This window comes from Coenobita brevimanus, chromosome 14, assembly GCF_032717465.1.
Source record: "Coenobita brevimanus isolate Jiangsu-jjx chromosome 14, ASM3271746v2, whole genome shotgun sequence".
NCBI lineage: Eukaryota > Metazoa > Arthropoda > Malacostraca > Decapoda > Coenobitidae > Coenobita > Coenobita brevimanus.
In genome coordinates, this window is record NC_136967.1 from 31703774 (window position 1) to 31724996 (window position 21223).

The window sequence follows — 21223 nt, forward strand, 5'->3', positions numbered from 1 at the left end:
CAGGTTGAAGTAACCGTTACTGAACTGTACTGATGTTGTCGGTTGACTGTTGGGCTATTTATGTCAGGAAGAAGGTCGTTTGTATGATGCTAAAAGCCTCATAACTGAGGGCGAAAATGTTAAATATGCATGACAGCTACAAAAATAGGCAGGCTGAAGGAACACTGAACTAAATTAATGTCGTCTGGAGATTTCTTTGGATGTTTACGTTAGGAAGAAGATCATTTGAGTAATGCTAAAAACCGTAGAATTGGGAGCGAAAACACTAAAAATGCAACTTCCACAAATGTACTGTACATTGGCTGGGAAAAACTCCCAGTTGTATCTAAATATCATAAATCATTTCTGAGGGTCCGAGAGTTCGATGGAGAAAAAAAAGGTAACAAGGCTAAATAAGGTAATACGTAGGATGAAAATGATTCACAGGAAATGAATTTTGCCAATTCAGGGTTTTAAGCCCGAAGATTTTCCTTTCATTGGTGACGTGAAAACAGCTAACAAATTTGGCACGCTCTACATGTATGCGTAGTGATGCTATTTCCCTAGTTTTAAGTATCTCACTCAGATTTAAAGCCTTTCCTGTACCATTCTCTTTCTTCCTTGTGAAGGGTGGCATGTGTAACTTTACACCACGCTGCAATAAAAGGTCACCGATATTGAAACCCCTGTCTACCATTATAGCATCTCCTGGCTCAAGTTTATCTAATATTTCCTTTTCTGCTTTGTACCTGTCAGATGTATTGCCTCCATATGAGTTTGATACAGTCCTCTAGGAGTTATCCCTATCATTACTTTCACAGTGTTATGGTGTTTGTGTTGTTAATATTTATTGTAAAGGGCTGAACAATTCCTTGGTTTTACATGATGGAACTCTGTGCAATCAAGGATGACTCGAGCATCTGCATATTTAGCAGGATAGCTCTTGGGCAACTTTCTCTTAACCTTTTCAGCTGAAGGCCTTGTTATCCAGTTTTCAAGTATTTGATACAAAACATTTATCCAAGTGTTGAATATGCAAGTAACTGAAGTCCGTGATACTCCAAACAAATCTCGCAAAACGCTCATTGTCATTCCTTGTCTTATGTAAACAGGTGTTATAAGATATTCACTAAATGGTCTATTACTTTAGTTCGGCCACCTGAATCTGTCTTCAAATTTTTGTCACTTGCAGATTTTTGTCCTTTCCAATAACAATTTTTTTTTTTTTTATGACATATATGGCCATTAAAACTCCCTTGGATACAATCTTACATTTTTATCATCATTAATAATCATGTCCCTGGTCATGGCTCGCCGGTTCATCAGTGCGTGTCCAGCGTATGCCTCCTGAAAAATAAAGATTCGTCTTTGTACCAAAATCTAGAATAAGCTGTGCAATGTTGGTATCTATCTTCTAGAATGGATCTATATTTGTATGTCTGTACAGAGAAGAATGACTGAAATGGTTCAAAAGTTAAGACAATTAACATGCAGGGACAAATTAAAACACATCAATTTGTATTTCTTAGAATGGGAGGTGAATGCAAGAGTTTTAGGTGGTCTGAGTCTGGTAAATGTTGATGGTGGAGATTGGAATCTGAAGCAGCTGTTGTTTGCAGATGATACTGCACTGGTGACCGATTCAGAGGAGAGATTGAGACAGTTGGTAGAGGAGTTTGGAAGGGTGTGTGAAAGGAGGAATTTGAAAGTAAATGAGAATAAGAGTAAAGTGATGAAGTGTACGAGGTTGATAGATGGTAGGGGGATGAATATAGTTTTGAATGGTGAGTTGCTTGAGGAGGTAGATTGTTTTAAATATCTAGGGTCACATGTTGCTGTGGATGGAAGAATAGATGCAGAAGTGAAGTTTAGAATAAATGAAGTAGGAAAGGTGCTGGGAGGAATGAAAAAAGTGTTTAAATGTCGTTCGCTTAGAATGGATGTAAAGAGAAGGCTGTATGAGGGTGTTGTGGTACCGACTGCATTATATGGGGCTGAAACATGGAATATGGGTGTAGCAGAGAGGAAAAGTTTGAATGTAATGGAGATGAGGTGTCTGAGGAGTATGTGTGGAGTGACGCGTATGGATCGGGTGCGAAATGATGAAGTGCGAAGGAGAACTGGAGTTGTTCGGGAGATGGCTGGTAGAGTTGAGCAGAGGGTGTTGCGATGGTTTGGGCATATGGAGAGAATGGATAATGAGCGATTGGTGAAAAAGATAACTAGATCTGATGTGAGAGGTGTAAGGCTGAGAGGAAGACCACGAATAGGATGGATGGATAGTGTGAAGAGAGCGCTGGATGCGAGAGGGATGTCTGTTGAGCAAGGAAGAGTGGCTGTGCGTGACAGAAATAAATGGAGAGAAATTGTGAATAAATAAGTGATGACGCAGCCCTGAGGGGATATTCTCCCGCATTTGGTCTGATCAGCTAGTCAGGTCAGGTGCGGGTAAGGGGATGGGTATGTTATGATGTGGCAGGGGTAAACCAGTTCTGCTGTCGGGCCCTGCTGCGGATGTCACTGATTGCATTGCGCAGTTGACCCTTGTGCGGTGTGGTGCGGTGAGGATCTGTCCGTTCTCCCCTTTGGGGCTAAGATGTGAATGAATGTGTTTAAATGGATGAGTAAATGGAGAGTGTGTCGTCCTGTCTCGGCTACCTCCCTTTCCTTGGGGGAAGCAGCCTAGGTATATAGATAGATAGATAGAGATAGAATGAAGAAGGGTGCAGATACCTGACCGATGTTTTTAAATGGGTAAAAGAGTTAACAAACGAGATGTAGGTTAGATTTTTGCAATAAATCAGCAGGCTAGGGCGTACAGCAATGAGTTGCCATTAGATAAATGCAGATTTAAGAGAGGGACAGGCAATAGATGATTCTCAATTAGATTAGTAAATGAGTGGAACAGACTAACCAGTCAGGAAGTATGCACCAACACAATACAATGCTTTAAAAGTTATTGAGGTAAACTTATGGATGAGGATGAGAGAAGGAATTAGGTGAATAGACGCTGCCTTGTGTAAGCCAACGGGCCATATGCAGACTCCTTTGGTTCTTATGTTCTGAAATACAAGAGGCATTTTCATAGGAGATCACCTCCATGTGTACTGAACTTAGTGGTTTAGATTTAAGTAAGAATTATCATACCACTAATCATAGCAACTTGTGGTGCAGCATCCACTGGTTCTGCTGGTACAGTGCTAGCAGTGTTTGATGTACTGTAGGAATGGTCTTCATGAGATCCGGCAAATGGCATGGTTTCATATCCATCTGGAATTAAAATATATACAAGAAGATCAATGGCAGGGCAAAACAGTCACACAAAGGCCTGCCTAGCTATGTTGCCATGACATAATTAAGTTGTACCCTATTCCACTTGTGTGACCCAGCAATACATGAAGAGGAAGGAACCAATTAGGCCTTTTTTTTTTTAGCACCCAAATTTGGAAATTGTTACAAAGCCCAGTAGTAGGGGGCACTGTGAAGAAGCAGAAAGAATATACATGTAATGAAAAACAAAGTCCATGCTGGCAGAGTAGCACAAATTACCAAGAAAATTTTCCTTCCAAAATCACTGGCTGGCATTTAGTAAACACTTACTAGAAAATTTATGAAATCAGACCTAGTTATAAAAGTCCATGTTTGTGAGACTGTACACTGCACATAATGGTAAACATACATTTTATTTGAGGCAGTAGAAGAACCTTACCAATTCCATTCATATCCCTCTAATTCTTTTTTTTTTTTTTTCAGAGGTGTTAAACCACCTTTTCCTGCTGAAAAACTTTCCACTCTTCTTAACGTACTGAAAGGTGGACTTCTACTCTTGCGCAGTATTCTACTTTGGGTAAGTTGAAGAATCGTACATCTTGGTTTGTAGTTGAAGAGGAGGAAGTAGCTTGAGCATCTGAGCCAGGTACACTATCAGCACTAGGGTCTGATTCTCTCTTATAAATACACTTCCTAGGACGCTTATTCTTCCCCCACTGATTGTATGCAAACAGTTCTGGACCAGGATGGCTTGGTGATGGTCCCTGGGAGTAGTTTATAAAATGTTTGGAACATATTGCATGATATTTAGTTGCTCTCCAGTTGGGGCCCCTTTTACATATCGTCTCCCAAAGTCTTCTATGAACTGGGTTCTTCTTTCTTGGAAAAATGCACCATCCTTTGACATCTTCGTCCTTTTCCCGTGAGGAGGAAGCACAGTCCTCAACGGCACACATATATGCCGGCATTGTATGACAAACACTTTTAAAGTTTTGCCGGGGCACGTTAACCACTGGTAACTGGTGTGTTGTTTTGACTTTTGTACGGTATTTTGGAGCCACCGGCATCGTCGGATATCGGTCGGCGGTCTCGTCTCTGCACGATTTCGGCTTTATATATTGTACACTTTTCATTTGAAAACTTTGCAGATTTTTTTCAGCATTTAGGAGATGAAGCATTGTTCTTTTAGAAAACAATTATATGGTTTTCAAACCGAAGGTGGGTCTAGAAACTTGTAAATATGAGATGAATGCTGTCACACCCAGTGTGCATTCACGGTTTATATACTCACGTTCTCCTGCATTTATCGCACTAAAGCATACCTTGGAAATTAGTATAACTACTAAAGAATAATATCATGAAGAGCTTACGTACGGTTTATCAATATCTATCACGGGAAAGATTTTTGAAGATTGCGACTTCTGTGGTCTCTGCATGAGCAGCCCGACTTCCATATTGAACTAGCTGGCGATTAATGGCAACTCTTGAGTTAGTGACGGTGGGAATTCTGCCAATTCAGGGTTTTAAGCCCAAAGATTTTCCTTTAATTCGTGACGTGAAAACAACTTAGAAATATGGTGTTATTTATATATGCATCACTAGCGCTTGAGAGTAGCATCTTGAGCCTAGTGATCTATCTGTCTATCTATCTATACCCCAACGCCCTAATCCCGCAAAGGGTAGCCGCAGACAAAACGCCTCCAAGTCGCTCTGTCACCCACCATTTGACTACCCTTCCCCCAACTCACCCCCCCTCCCTCATATACCTCTCTACTCCATCCCTCCACCTCATCCTCGGTCTACCTCTCCCTCTCCCTCCCTCCACCTCACCTACATACACCCTCTTAGTCAGTTTTTCATTCTCCATTCTCTTCACATGTCCAAACCACCTCAGTGTATTTCTCCTAACCTCAACCACACCCACGTCCACCCCACAGCGTTCCTTCACTTCTTCATTCGTCAACCTGTCCACGTCACTCCACATGCTCCTCTCAAGTAACTCATTTCCACTGCTCTCACTCTTGACTTGTTCCCCTCTTGCAAGGTCCATACCTCGCTTCCATACGTCAGGGTAGGGATCACAATACTGTCATGCAGTGACTTCTTAACTTCCATACTCACCTCCCTATTTCTCATCACTGCTTTCAGTGTACCAACAACCTTCCTTCCCTGCTGTACCCTTTCACGTACTTCATCCCCCAAAGTTCCATGCTTACTCATCACTACCCAAGTACTTGAATGCACTCACATTCTCCATATCCTCACCATCCAACCTCACTGCACACTCTGTGACTTCATTCCTCTCAAACACCATAATTTTACTTTTGTTTACATTAACTTTCAGATTCCTCCTACACACTGTCCCAAATTCATTCACCAAACCTTGCAACTCCCATTCATCTTCACTCAACAGTGAAGCTTCCAAATCTCACCTTCATTCATTAGAGCCACCCCCACATCCACTGCCCTACCCTGCACCTCCTTTACAACCCCATCCATGTATATATTAAACAGTCATGGAGACATCACAACCCTGTTTCAGTTCCACATTGAGATAAAAGAACTCAGCTCACCATCCACTCGCACCGTAGCCCTAGCTCCCTCGTACATACTCTTCACAGCACTCAACAATTTCCCCTCCACTCCATATACTCTTAATACCTTCCACATATCTTGTCTATCTATTCTGTCATAAGCTTTCTCCAAGTCCATGAAGGCAGCATACACTTTCCTTGCCTTCTCTAGATACTTCTCCACTAAACATCTTAGAACAAATATCTGATCTACACACCCTTTTCCCTTCCTAAATCCCCCTTGTTCTTCTCCAACTAGCTCCTCTGTCATATGCCTAACCCTATCAATGAGTATTCTACCATATATTTTTCCAGTCACATTAAGTAAGCAAATACCCCTATGGTTACCACATACTTCTATCTCCCTTTTTCCTTTCTATAAAGGAACAATTATCCCTCTTCCCAAGCCAATCTACACAACTTCCATATCCACTTCACAACAATCTCACCCCTATACATAAGCATTTCACAACACACTCCATCAATTCCTGGGGCCTTTCTCAACTTAATCTTCATCGCTTCCACTACTTCCGCCTAGTGATCAAATACAAAATATGGAATATTTTCTCCGAATGCCGGTTCGCGCGATATTATGATCCATAAACAACAGCGAAAGGCAATAAATAGTTTACAATCAAATCGCTGATTTATTGATAATCATACATTCATTATGAGGATGTACTGAGATATACAATTTATAAGCATTACTTGGTTCCTCATATACGCAGATTTATTATTCATGATGGGTCTAAAAAAATCAGGTTGCAGTATCGGCGACGAGGACTATTGTCTTCCAAGTTGAGATCAATTGGATTATTAAATTGCAATGAGTCTATTGGCTTCTTTTTAGGCTTGACTTCACGGATAAAAGGTAGTAATAAAGGTGAATTAGTTACGGGTAGATCAAAACTATTTCAATGGAGTGATAGCTGTATGAACGTATTTTCGGCGAAATCATTACAATATATATCCAGATCCTAAAATGTGCTCAAAATTGACTGGGAAACACACCCTAATATTACCAAAACTCAGAAGACACATCTGAGGGTTAAAAAAAAAAAAAAAAAATCCTGTAAACGTATAACATGGTATCTATTGACGCGTAAAGATAGCTACCATATGAAGTCTTTAAGAACAATAAGTTTCAATTGATATCTGGGTCACCTAAAGGAGCAAGGAACTTCAAATGAGTATTCTATATTATCTGCAGAGATTGCACTTTAAAATTACAGCGAGCCTCCTAACCAAATTTAAAAAAAAAAAAAAAAAAAAAAAATAGAGTAATTGCACATAATGAAGGTTAGAGTTCCACCACAAGCAACATTTTCTTAGGTAAAACTTCTAAAAACTGTTACCTCATGAGAAAGAATATTGATGCGATTTTGACCACCTATGAATTTCTACGAGAAAGTAAAAACACTATCGCTATACCGATATATATATTTAATAATTTACAACTTTATACCTCATCGTGGACGTAAAGTGCATGACAGCTACAAAAAATGCGTGTTGAAGGAATACTGATTGAACTATACTTATGTCTTCTGTTGACTGTTGGGATATTTACGTTAGGAAGACGGTCGTTTGTCACTCTAAAAACCACATAACTGAGAGCGTGAACGCTATATTTTCATGACAGCTACGAAAAAAGGCAAGATGAAGGAACACTGAACTCCATTAATGTAACCTTGAGATTGCTTAGATTTTTACGTTAGGATGAGGATCACTTGAAAAATGCTAAAAACCGAATAATAAGGGGCGAAAACACTAAATATGCAACTTCCACAACTGTTCTCCAAATATGCTGGGAAACACTCCCAGCTGTATTTGCATAAATCATTTCTATGGGTCAGAGAATTCCGTGGAGAAAAAAAAAAATCAGTAACAAGGCTAAAAGAAATAATACGTAGGATGAAGTTGATTCACAGGAAGAGAATTCTTCGATTTGAGGATTTTAAGGCCAAAGAGTATCCTGTCATTCGTGACGTGAAAACTGCTTAGAAATTTGATGTTATTTTTATGTGCATCAGTAGGGCTATAAAATGGCACCTTGTGCCGAGTGATCAAATATAAAATATGGGATATTTTCCCCGTATGCCGGTTCGTGCGATATCATGATGTATATTTAGGAACGTAAGACGACTCCGAGAGGCAATGAAGAGTTTAAAGGAAAATCGATTATAGAAAAACTAAATACATTGCCTTACTAACATATACAGTTCATTAACAATAGATGATTCCTCATAAATGTTGATTTATTGTTTATGATGGGTCTTAAAATATCAGGTTAAAGTATCGTCGACCAGGATGTTGTGTCTTCCACGATGATTAATTGGATTTTTAATTTCCGTGAGTCTATTGGCTTCTTTTTAGGCTTGATTTCATGGACAAAAGGTGAATTAGTAATGGCTTAGAGCATTCGTTTTGGGGGTACTTCAAAACTATTTCACTGCAGTGATGCCTGTATGAACGTATTTTTGGCGAAATCCTTAAATATGCAACTTCCACAAAAGAACTCAAAATTAATCTGTAAACACATTCTATTCTTAACAAAACTCAGAACATAAATCTGACTAAATAAAAAAAGAACACACAGGAAATATATAACAAGAAATTGATTGACACGGACAGAAATCTGACGTATAAGGTTCTTCAGAATAGTAAGTGTCGAATGATTTTTGGGTCACCGAAAGAAGCGAGAAACTTCAAATGACTTCTTTTTTATCATTAGATGCACTTTACAATTACAGCGAGCCTCCTGACTGAATATAAAAATGAAAAAAGAATAATTTCAAATAATGAAGGTTCCTGTTACATTCTAAACAATATTTCCATAGGTGAAACATCTCAGAACTGTTCCCCGAAGAGAAGGAATATTGATAAGATTTTGACTTTCACCTGTGAATTTTTGAGAAAATCAATACAAAATCGCAATACCGATATATATAATTAATTACAATTTATAACTTTATACCTCATCTCCGTAGACGTAAAGTGCATGACAGCGACAGAAAATGCAGGTTGAAGGAATACTGATTGAATTGTACTTGTGTCGTCTGTTGATTGTTGGGATCTTTACGTTAGGAAGAAAGTCGTTGGGGTCACGCTAAAAACCGCATAACTTAGAGTGAAAACGCTAAATATGCATTACAGCTACGATAAAAGGCAAGATGAAGGAGCACTCTCTGAACTGCATTAATGTCGTCCGGAGATTGCTTGGATCTGTACGTTAGGAAGAATTCTATTTGAATAATGCTAAAAACCGAATAATTGGGGGCGAAAACACTAAAAATGCAACTTCCACAACTGTACTTCAATTCGGCTGGGAAACACTCCCAGTTGTATATAAACTACATTAATAATTACTAAGGGTCATAGAATTCCGTGGAGAAAAAAAATCAGTAACAAGTCTAAAAGAAGTAATACGTAGGATGAAATCGATTCACAGAAAGAGAATTTTGCCATGTGTGTATTTTAAGCCGAAAGAGTTTCCTTTCATCCGTGACGTTAAAACTGCTTAGAAATATGATGTTATTTTTATGTGCATCACTAGGGCTTTAAAGTGCCATCGTGAGCCGAGTGAACAAATATAAAATATGGAATATTTTCCCCGTATGCCGGTTCGTGCGATATCATGATCCATATTTAACAAGGTAAGATGACTCCGAAAGGCAATGACGAGTTTAAAAGAAAATCGCATATTTTTTACCATATGTATTATAAATAACTAAATACATTGCCGTACTAACATATACGGTTCATTAACAATAGATGATTCCTCATAAATGTTGATTTATTGTTTATGATGGGTTTTAAAAAATCAAGTTGAAGCATCGTCGATCTGAATATTGTTTCTTCCACGTTGAGATTAATTGGATTTTTAATTTCCGATGAGTCTATTGGCTTCTTGTAAGGCTTAATTTCACGGTACTGACTGGTACTTCAAAACTATTTCACTGGAATGATGCTTGTATGAACGAATTTTTGGCGAAATCCTTAAATATGCACCTTCCACAAAAGAACTCAAAATTGATCGAGAAACACATTCTATTCTTAATAAAACTCAGAAAATAAATCTGGCGGTAAATAAAAAAAATAAAAAAAAGAAACATATAACAAGAAGTTGATTGATACGGAATGAAAGCTGTTCTTACGAACAGTGTGTCGATTGATTTTTGTGTCACCGAAACAAGCGAGAAACCTCAAATGACTGTTCTTTTATATCATCATTAGATGCACTTTACAGTTACAGCGATCCTCCTGACTGAATGTAAAAATGAAAATAGAATAAATGCAAATAATGAAGGTTCCTGTTACACTCTAAGCAACATTTCCATAGGTGAAACATCTCAAAACTTTTACCTGATGAGAAGGAATATTCATATTTCACCTGTGAATTTTTGAGAAAAATACAAAATCGCAATACCGATATATGTAATTAATTACCATTTATAACTTTATACCCCATCTCCGTGGACGTAAAATGCATGAGAGGTACGAATAATGGTGGTTGAAGGATCTCTTATTGAACTGTACTGATGTTGTGTGTTCACTGTTGGGACATTTACGTTAGGAAGAAGGTCGTTTCAATAACGCTAAAATTCTCAAAATTGATGGCGAACATGTTAAATATCCATGACAGCTACAAAAATAGGCAGGTTGAAGGAACACTGAATTGCATGAATGTCGTCTGGAAATTGTTTGGATCTTTACGTTAGGGAGAGGATCATTTGAGTAATGCTAAAAACCGCATAATTGGGGGCGAAAACACTAAAAATGCAGCTTCCACAAATGTCCTGTACATTGGCTGGGAATCACTCCCAGTTCTATCTGAATATCATAAATTATTTCTGAGGGTCCAGAGTTCCGTGGAGGAAACAAGGTAATACGAAGGATGAAAATGATTAACAGGAAATTAATTCTGCCAGTTGTGCCCAAAGATTTTCCTTTCATTCGAGACGTGAAAACAGCTTAAAAATTTGGTGATATTTTTATGTGCATCACTAGAGTTTGAAAGAGGCATCTTGAGCCTGGTGATCAAGTACAAAATATAGAATATTTTCACCGAATGCCACTTCGTGTGATATCATAATCCATATTTATGAAGGCAAAACCACTGCGAAATAGCTGAGTTATTGATAATCATATATTCATTATTAGGAAGAACTAAGTACATAGCCGTAATGAGATATACAATTTATAGATATCACTCGGTTCCTCATATATGCTGATTTACTATTGATGATAGGTCTAAAAGAATCAGATTTATGTATCGACGACCTGAAATATTATGTCTTCCAAGTTGAGATTAATTGGATTATTAAATAGGTTTAACTTCACTGATAAAGGGTAGTACCAAAGGTGAATTAGTTACGGCTGATAGCATTGGCTGTGAGGGTAGTTCAAAACTATTTTACTGGAGTGGTGGCTCTATGAACGTGTTTTTTGTGAAATCGTTATATAAAAAAATCCAAAATTATGCTAAAAATTGATCGGGAGAAACACCTTAATATTGCCAAAACTCAGGACACATCTGAGGGTAAGAAAAAAAAAAATCACCTTCAGTATACATATAACATTGTATCGATTGAAACGTAAAGAAAACTCACATATGAAGTCCTTAAGAACAATAAGTTTCAATTGATGTTTGGGTGACCTAAAGAAGCGAGGAACTTCAAATTACTATTCTCTATTATCTGCAGAGGATGCACTTTAAAATTACAGAGAGCCTTCTGACTGAAAGTAAAAAATAAAAAAAATAGAAATTGCACATAAAGAAGGTTCGTGTTCCACGAAAAGCATTTCCTTAAGTAAAACATCTCAAAACTGTTACCTCATGAGAAGGAATATTGATTATATTTTGACTTCACATACGAATTTCTACGAGAAAATAAAAACACTATCGCTCTGCCAATATATATATAATTAATAACCATTTATAAATTTATATCATCTCCGTAGACGTAAAGTGCATAGCAGCTACAGAGAATGCGGGATGAAGGAATAATGATTGAACTGTACTTGTCATCTGTTGATTGTTGGGATATTTACGTAAGGAAGATGGTCGTTTAAGTGAAGCGAGAAATCGCATAACTGAGCGAAAACGCTAAATATGCATGAGAGCCACGAAAAAAGGCAAATTCAATTAACACTGATCTGTATTAATGTCGTCTGAAGATTGCTTGGATCTTTACGTTCGGAAGAGGATCATTAGAATAATCCTAAAAACCGCATAATTGAGGGCGAAAGCACTAAAAATGCAACTTCCACATCTGTACTCCAAATCTGCTGAGAAACACTCCCAGTTGTATTTAAATTGCATAAATCATTTCTAAGGGTCAGAAAATTCCGTAACAAAAAAAAAACAGTAACAAGGCTAAAAGAAGTAATACGTAGGATGAAATTGATTCAAAGGAAGATAATTCTACCATTGGAGGATTTTAAACCCAACGAGTTTCCATTCATTCTTGACGTGAAAACAGCCTAAAAATTTCGTGATATTTTTATGTGCATCACTAGAGCTTGAAAGAGGCATCTTGAGCCTCGTGATCAAGTACAAAATATGGAATATTTTCACCGAATGCCAGTTCGTGTGATATCATGATTCATATTTATCATGGCAAAACCACTGCGATAGGCAATAAAAAGTTTAAAATAAAATCGCTGATTTATTGATAATCATATATTCATTATTAGGAAGAACTCAGTACGTACTGATATATACAATTTATAAACATCACTCGGTTCCTTATATACGCAGATTTATTTTTCATGATAGGTCTAAAACAATGAGATTCAAGTATCGACGACCTGATATATTTTGTCTTCCAAGTTGAGATTAATTGGATTATTAAATTCCGATGAGTCTATTTGCTTCTTTTTAGGTTTGACTTCACTGATAAAAGGAAGTACCAAAGTTGAATTAGTTACGGCTGATAGCATTGGCTGTGAGGGTAGTTCAAAACTATTTCACAGGAGTGATCACTGCAAGAACGTTTTTTTGGCGAAATCATTATATATCGAAATCCAAAAATGTGCTAAAAATTGATCGGAAGAAACACCTTAATATTGCCAAAACTTCAGAAGACACATCTGAGTAAGAAAAAAAAATCACTTTCAGTATACATATAACATGGTATCGATTGAAACGTAAAGAAAGCTTACATATGAAGTCCTTAAGAACAAAAAGATTCAATTGATGTTTGGGTCACCTAAAGAAGCGAGGAACTTCAAATGACTATTCTCTATTATCTGCAGGAGATGACCTTTAAAATTACAGAGAGCCTTCTGACAATGTAAAACAAAACAAAAAATAGAACTTGCACATAAAGAAGGTTCGTGTTCCACCAAAAGCAACATTTCCTTTGGTGAAACTTCTCAAAACTGTTACCTCATAAGAAGAAATATTGATGAGATTTTGACCACCTATGAATTTCTACGAGGAAGTAAACACACTATCTCTATACCGATATATATAATTAATTACCATTTATAACTATAAGTCATCTCCATAGACGTAAAGTGCATGACAGCGACAGAATATGCGGGTTGAAGGAATACTGATTGAACTGTACTTGTCATCTGTTGATTGTTGGGATATTTACGTTAGGAAGAAGTGACGCTAAAAACCGCATAATTAAGAACGAAAGGGCTAAATATGCATGACAGCCACGAAAAAAGGCAAGTTAAAGGAACACTGACTGAACTGCATTAAGGTCGTCTGAAGATTCCTGGACCTTTACTTTAGGAAGAGGATCAACTGAATAATACTAAAAACAGCATAATTGGGGGAGAAAACACTAAAATTGCAACTTCCACATCTGTACTCCGAATCGGCTAGGAAACACTCCCACTTGTATCTAAATTGCATAAATCATTTCTAGGGGTCAGAGAATTCCGTGGAGAAAAAAAATCATAACAAAGCTAAAAGAAGAACTACGTAGGATGAAACTGATTCAAAGGAAGAGAATTCAGCCATTTTAGGATTTTAAACCCAACGAGTTTCCTTTCATTCGTGACGTGAAAACTGCTTAGAAATTTGATGCTTATTCTATGTGCATCACTAGGGCTTTAAAGTGGCATCTTGAGCCGAGTGATCACATATAAAATATGGAATTTTTTCCCCGTATGCCGGTTCGTGGGATATCATGATGTGTATTTAAGAAGGTAAGACGACTCCGAAAGGCAATGAAGAGTTTAAAAGAAAATCGCTTATTTATTACCATATGCATTATTAAAACAAACTAAATACATTTCCGTACTAACATATACAGTTCATTAACAATAGATAATTCCTCATAAATGTTGATTTATTGTTTATGAAGGGTCTTAAAAAATCAGGTTGATGTATCGTCGACCTGAATATTGTGTCTTCCACGTTGAGATTAATTGGATTTTTAATTTCCGATGAGTCTATTGGATTCTTTTTAGGCTTCATTTGACGGATGAAAGGTAGGACCAAAGGTGAATTAGTAATGGCTAAGAACATTCACTTTGGGGGTATTTCAAAAGTATTTCACTGGAGTGATTCTTGTAAGAACGTATTTTTGGCGAAATCCTTAAATATGCAACTTCCACAAAAGAACTCAAAATTAATTGGGAAACACATTCTATTCCAAACAAAACAGAAAATAAATCTGGCGGTAAATAAAAAAGAACACTTTCAGGAAACATATAACAAGAAATTGATTGACACGGAAAGAAAGCTGACATATAAGGTTCTTAAGAACAGTAAATGTCGATTGATTTTTTGGTCACCGAAATAAGCGAGAAATTTGAAATAACTGTTCTTTTTTATCTTCAGTAGATGCACTTCACACTTACAGCGAGCCTCCTGCCTGAATATAAAAATGGAAAAAGAATAAATGCGTATAATGAAAGTTTATCTTACACAATAAGCTACATTTCCTTACGTTTAATGATGACTATGAATATTGATAAGATTTTTACTTTAACTTTGAATTTTTTTGAGAAAATAAATAGAAAATCGCAATACCGATATATGAAATTAATTACCATTTATAACTTTATACCTCATCTCCGTAGACGTAAAGTGCATTAGACGTACGAATAATGCAGATTGAAGGAAATTATTACTGATGTGTGTTGACTGTTGGGATATTTACGTTAGGAAGAAGGTCGTTTCAATGACTTTAAAATTCTCATAATTGAAGGCGAACATGTTAAATATGCATAACAGCTACAAAAATAGGCAGGTTGAAAGAACACTGACTGAACTGCATTAATATCGTCCATAAATCATTTGGATCTTTACGTTATGACGAGGATCATATGAACAATGCTAAAAACCGCATAAACACTAAAAATGCAGCTTCCACAAATGTCCTGTACATTGGCTGGGAAACACTCCCAGTTGTATCTAAATATCATAAATCATTTCTGAGGGTCCAGAGGTCGGTGGAGGAAAAAAAAAAAAAAAGTAACAAGTGAAGTAGGATGAAAATGATTCACAGGAAATTAAATCTGCCATTTTAGAGTTTTAAGCCCAAAGACTTTCCTTTCATTCTGTTATGCTGAGTGTTTTTAGGCCGACTCCTCGTACCAAAAACACTAGCTACTGAGCGGGGTCCTCTTTCCGGACCGGAAGTAAAGCACCAACAAAGGAACAGGACATAAAAACTAGGCAGTCCACCATTAACACATCTATTACCTTAATTCTAACACCGTGACAATATTACCTAGAATGATATTATGGGCAGAGGATACAGATATACAAAGTTACGTTAATATAACACGGGATGTTCACACACACACTATAACTATACTTTACAATGGGTTAAGGGTCCATAAGTGAATGAGACTAACTTGCATTAAAGTCCAAAAGGTCTTAGTGTACTGGGGCAATCGAGATGTCTGGGCTTGATGAGCCGGGGAGGGATTATTACTATGAAAGAACAAGGGGAGCAGATCACTATAATTCACTGTTGGGCTCGGCGCGGCAACTCTCGCCCGCGCGTATACTGACAAGGGGGGGGACTCCTCTAGACTGGACTTGGGAATAGCACTAGTTGTACGAGTCCAGAACTTATAGTCTTTTCCAAGGGAAGGTATTTACGGACACTTTTTGGTGTAATCCCGCTGGTTCACTTTGTCACTGGATCACTATCTCTGTCTCACTATAGGAAAGGGAAAGTCACTATTCTTGCCCGAGTTTCTGGGGCGATATCACTCTGTCACTATAAGGGGACCTCCGGGGGCTCTACCCGTGGCGGGAATCACCGTACCCGCTGAGGGGAGACTCGACCCGGGTCCGATGTTGCAGGGAGACCCTCTTGCCTGGGGTCTCGACCTGTTGTAGGTCCTCACTCTGGTCACGGTGCAGGGAGACCCTCTTGCCTGGGGTCTCGACCTGTTGTAGGCCCTCCTCTGGTCATGGTGAAGGGAGGCCTGTCTATGTTGGCCCTAGGGACTGGGGCCAAACAGGTGTAGCAGACGGGCCTGACGTCGTAGGGTCTGCGGCAGGGGGAGGTCAGCGTCGACGGGCTGCTGGGCTCGCCTGGGGGTCCAAGGGCTGCGGAGGTCTGCTGGGGGACGCGCCGTCAGGTGTGGGCTGCGGCCTCGTCTCCTGCTGGTACCTGTGGAAGACAAGAATTTCCCGGGGGTGGGAGGTAGGTCCCAACTGGGACCGGGCCTCTGTTCGGGTGACACTTTCGGGGCAACTCTCCCGGGTGGTGTCCCGCTACTCCTGCAGGAGTTAGCTGACTTTAGAGGACACACGGAGGCCGTGGTCTCTCTTGCACTTAGGGTGGGTAGCACAGAGGCGACTCTCTCTCTTGTCTTCACAACTGCCGTGGCACCAAGTTGATCGGTCCTGGGACCCACTTGTGGCTTTGTGTGAGGGTCTCTTACCCTTGGTGTGGCTAGGGGTGTTGGCCCCCTATAGTCCACTATTGGGCCTCCTGCCCTGTTTGTTATAGAGGGTTCTTCTCCCTCGTCAAAGGACCTCCTGTCCTGGTTGTGGCAGAGGGTATTACGCCCTCGTGGCTCACGGTGGCAGAGGATACAAGCCCCTCGTGGCTCACCAGGGTTGTTGCGGCAGAGGATGGTACTTCCCTGTGGCTCGGGGTGGCAGTAGGAGTAAACACCTCGTGGCTCACCTAGGGACCTCCTGTCCCGTTGGGGTGAAGCTGTGGTCGTCACCACAAAACTACTAGGGACTGATATTGTATCAGTCCCACCCCACTGCTGTCGATGGTTAACCCGCCGTGTAACTTGTTGCGGGTCTAGGCTCACCTGGTGTTGAGGTAGTTGCGGGAAGAAGGGGCACAGGTCAGTGGTGATTGGATGACCCTCTTGTCCCGGGTCACTAACCTGACCATTATCTCTTCCTCGGGTGGTGGGGTGGTGGTGGCCCGGTGGTGGTGTGGGGGGTGGCGGGGTGGAAGGTCCGGTCGCGGGCATTTTACCACCGTCGCTCGTGAAAAAGTCACGACCCCGTGACTGCAGGTGGTAGGTGATGGTGGTTGGTGTCCTGTTGACTGGGGTGAGGTGCTGCAGGAGGTTGATCCAGTGGTTGGTCATTCTGGTCGGTTCGTGGGCTGGGTTGATGAACAGTCGGATGGAGGATGGGTGGTTTGTGCGGCGTAGGCGGTGAAGAAGCTGGGGCGTCTGTCGGATTCTGATGGGCGGCTGGCCGTGAGATAGCCACTGGACGCGGGTGATTTTCATGCTGGTGGTTGGTGCTTGGTGGGGCGGCTGTAGCTGAATGCTGGCTATGGTTGGCGGGTCGGTGCTTTTATGGGGGATGGGTCGGTGGGTAGGGGATTTGACTTTGGGGAATTGGGACTTGGGGTTTTTCCATCGTGCTTGGTGGAGAGGGAGAGTGTTGGGGGAGGTGTTTGGGGTAGGGGGTTTTTGTGATGGTGTGTGGTGGGTTGGCTGGTTACTGTGGGGTGGTGTAGGTGTATATCTGGGTGGTGGTCGTGAAAGGTGGCCTGATCTAGTAGTGGTGGTGGTGAGGGTGGGTGTGGGTGGTGAGGGTGGCTGAGCACGTGGTGGTGGTGAGGGTGTACGGGTGTTGGGAGGTGAGGTGGGTGGCCTGGTTGTGTGGCGAGTATAGTGAGCATGGTCGCTGGGTAGGGCGGGCACGTTTGCTTGGGTGGTTCTGGGCGTGGTGCGGGCACAGTTGGGCGAAGGTGGAGGAGTATGATTTGAGGAGGTAGTGGTTTGGGTTGGTGGAGAGGCAGGGGATGGAGGGGGTGTGGTGTGAGGGGTGGTGCGGGAATGGGTGGTGGAGTGTGGTGTGGGCGTTGTTGAGTATGTGGTGGTGCCAGGTGGTGGTGGTGGTGTAGGCGGCAGTTGAGGTGAGTCAGGATCCGGGGTGGTGAGGGGTGGTGTGGTTGTAGGTGAGGTGCTGGGTGGGGGTGGTGGTGAGGGTGGTGGTTGAGGTGGGTCAAGATCTGGGGTGGTGGGGGGTGGTGAGGTGGTAGGTGAGGTACTGGGTGGGGGTGAGAAGTAGAAGGCGTGTGAGTGTGGGGGGTAATTCCCGGAAGCGTCGTCATGGCCAGGTGGTCGGGCAGAGGTGCTGGGCATGTGGGTGCGGGGGTGGTTATTGTTGGGTGGGTGAAAAGGTCGCACGTGGCAGTTGCGATACGTGCGCTGCTGGCCGTGTTGATTGATGATGACAATACAGGCTGGGGACTTGAGTTATGGTGAAGGGTCCGATGAATCGTGGTGCAATTTTGTTAGGGGTAGGGAGTTGGGCGACGACGACGGATTGGCCTGTTTTGTAGGGGTTGGTGTGGTTGGTATCGGGTGTAAGGTCTTGTTGTGCTTGTAGGTGGTGGAGGCGGCGTTTGAGATGGTGGAGAGGGTCGGTGGGGGAGGGTGGGGAGAGTGGCTGGAGGTGGTGGCGGAGTGGGAGGAGGAGCGGGGTTTCCCCGAATATTCGCTCGTGTGGTGTTATGCCGTCTTCTCGCGGGCATGTGTTCAAGCCCCATTGAACTATTTTGACGTGGGAAGGCCAGTCTTCATTTCATGTTTGTGTGATGCGAGCGCGGACTTGATTGAGGAGGGAGCGATGGCTTCTTTCACAGATGCTGTTGCCTTGTGGCCAGTAGGGGGATCAGTGGGAGATGTGGAATCCGAATATTTTAGCTAATTCCTCCCAAACCTTTCCGGTGAATTCTGGTGCATTGTCGGAATGTAATGCCTGGGGAATGCCAAAGTATGGAAATACGTGGCAAGTCAGAGCATCAGCGACAGATACTGTACTGTGGTCTTTAGCAGGACAAGCTATGATGAATTTTGAATAGACGTCCACGAAGGTGATTATATATTTATATCCTGCTTTGGGGGTGAGTGGTCCGACGACGTCAAGGGATAGCAGTTGCCAGGGTTTTGTTGCCGTTAGTTTTCCGGATGGGCCTGGTGTGCGGGTGATATCCTTTCCTAACGCACAGGCTCGGCAGGATTGCACGATGGTTTTGGCGATGGTGGTGGGGTTCGGTGTCCAGTATATGTCGTTGAACACTTGGGTGAGTTTCTTGGTGCCCAAGTGGATTCTGTTGTCGGCATGGAGGTGGAGCATGGTGTCATGGGCGGCTGTGGGGCTCAGGATTATGTGGCCGTTAGGGTCAAACAAGTGTTCGCCATGCAGGTGGAGCTTGCTGAAAATATTCGGCGGAATCCAGGTAGGGCGTTGGTTGTCTTGCCACATCTTAATCAGGTCGGGTTCTGGTGAGATGGCATTGATGGGTAGTCTTGATAGGGCGTCGGCGTTCGTGTGGAGTTTGCCTGGACGATACGATATTTCAAAATCGTATTCTTCTAAGGTTTCGCGCCATCTAGTGAGCTGGGCGTTCGTGGTGTTGGACTGGCGCAACCATTGTAGGGATTGGTGATCCGTGATGATGATCACATGGGTGCCTGATATGTATGAGCGAAAGTACTCAAGTGACCATATTATCCCTAGGCATTCACGTTTGGTGGCTGAGTAATTCTTTTCCGCCGAGTTCAGGGTGCGGCTGGCACAGGCGATGATGTGTTCGCGGCCGTCCTGTACTTGTGCAAGGACTGCCCCTATTGCATGGAGTGAGACGTCTGTGTACAGGCGGAATGGTAGGTTGTAGTCCGGGAAGGCGACGACTGGGGCGGAGGTGAGTTTGGCTTTGAGGGTGGTGAATGCGATGTGCTGGGGTTCAGTCCAGGCGAACGGTTCTCCCTTTTTTGTAGGATCGTGCAAGGGTTTTGCGCTGTTCGCGAAGCCTTTCACGAAGCGCCGATAATAGGAGGTTAGTCCTAGGAAGGCCCTGGTTTCGTGCACGTCGCGGGGTGGTGGAATGTCGGCAATTGCACGTAGCTTGTCGGGGTCGGGGGAGATGCCCTCTGCGTTGATCAGGTGTCCGAGAAAGGAGACTGATCTTTCAGCTAGCACATTTTTGGTTGGTTTTAGCTTATATCCGGCCTGTCGTATGCGCTGGAATACCTGTTTGAGGCGGTGGAGATGGTCGGCCCAGGTATGGCTGAAAACAATTACATCATCCAGGTAGGCTAAGCAGGTTTCCCAGGTGAGTTCGCTCAGCACAGATTCCATCAGGCGGGAGAATGTCGCAGGGGCATTGTAGAGTCCGAAGGGAAGGACGTTGAATTCGTAGTGCTTCCCGTTTGATGTAGAAAAGGCGGTTTTGTGTTTGTCATCAGGGTGAACTGGAACCTGCCAATAGCCTGATTGCAGGTCTAAGGTAGAGAACCAGGTAGATCCATGTAGTGAATCTAGGGAGTCGTCGATCCTGGGTAGTGGCGTAGCATCTTTGATGGTAACGTCATTTACTTTACGGTAATCAACGCAAAACCGCATGGTTCCGTCCTTTTTTCGCACGAGTACTACAGGTGATGACCATGGGCTGGTGGAGTTTGATATGACACCGGCATCTAGCATTTCTTGAACCTGCCGGTCTTCTTCTGCCTGTTGTTTAGGATTTTTTCTGCGAGATGGTTGGCGAATGGGAGGTCCTGTAGTGTGAGTTTCGTGGCTTAGGTAGGTGGTATGGCCGAGATCAGTTGGGCCGACGGAGAATAAGTCCTGAAAGTCCAGGAGTAGTTGGTGAAGGCTGTTTGACTGGGCAGGGGAGAGATGTGGTGGTATGTTGGGGAGGGTGGGGTGATTGGGGAGTGGTGTTGAACATGGTTCTGCCTCTTCTGTGTCACCGATGATGAGGCCTCGAGGCAGGGTTAAAGGTGTTGTGGCGAGATTGGCAATACGTATTTGGTGGGCGTTGGGAGGGAGGAAAGTGGGGGAGACTAGGCAGGATGCTAGGGGTCCGGTGGGGATGGATGGTGAAAAGAGGACTGATGTGCCTGAGGGTCTGGTGAGTGTAACCCATGCTTCGTGGTGAGGTGGAATGGTAATGGTGGAAGCAACAGTGGCAGGGAATGAGGGA

General features: G+C 42.1%; 1 pseudogene; it reads right to left on the reverse strand.

The window, feature by feature from the left end:
* The window catches only part of LOC145390338 (uncharacterized), a 118776-nt pseudogene that overhangs the window by 15283 nt on the left and 82270 nt on the right, over positions 1-21223 (reverse strand).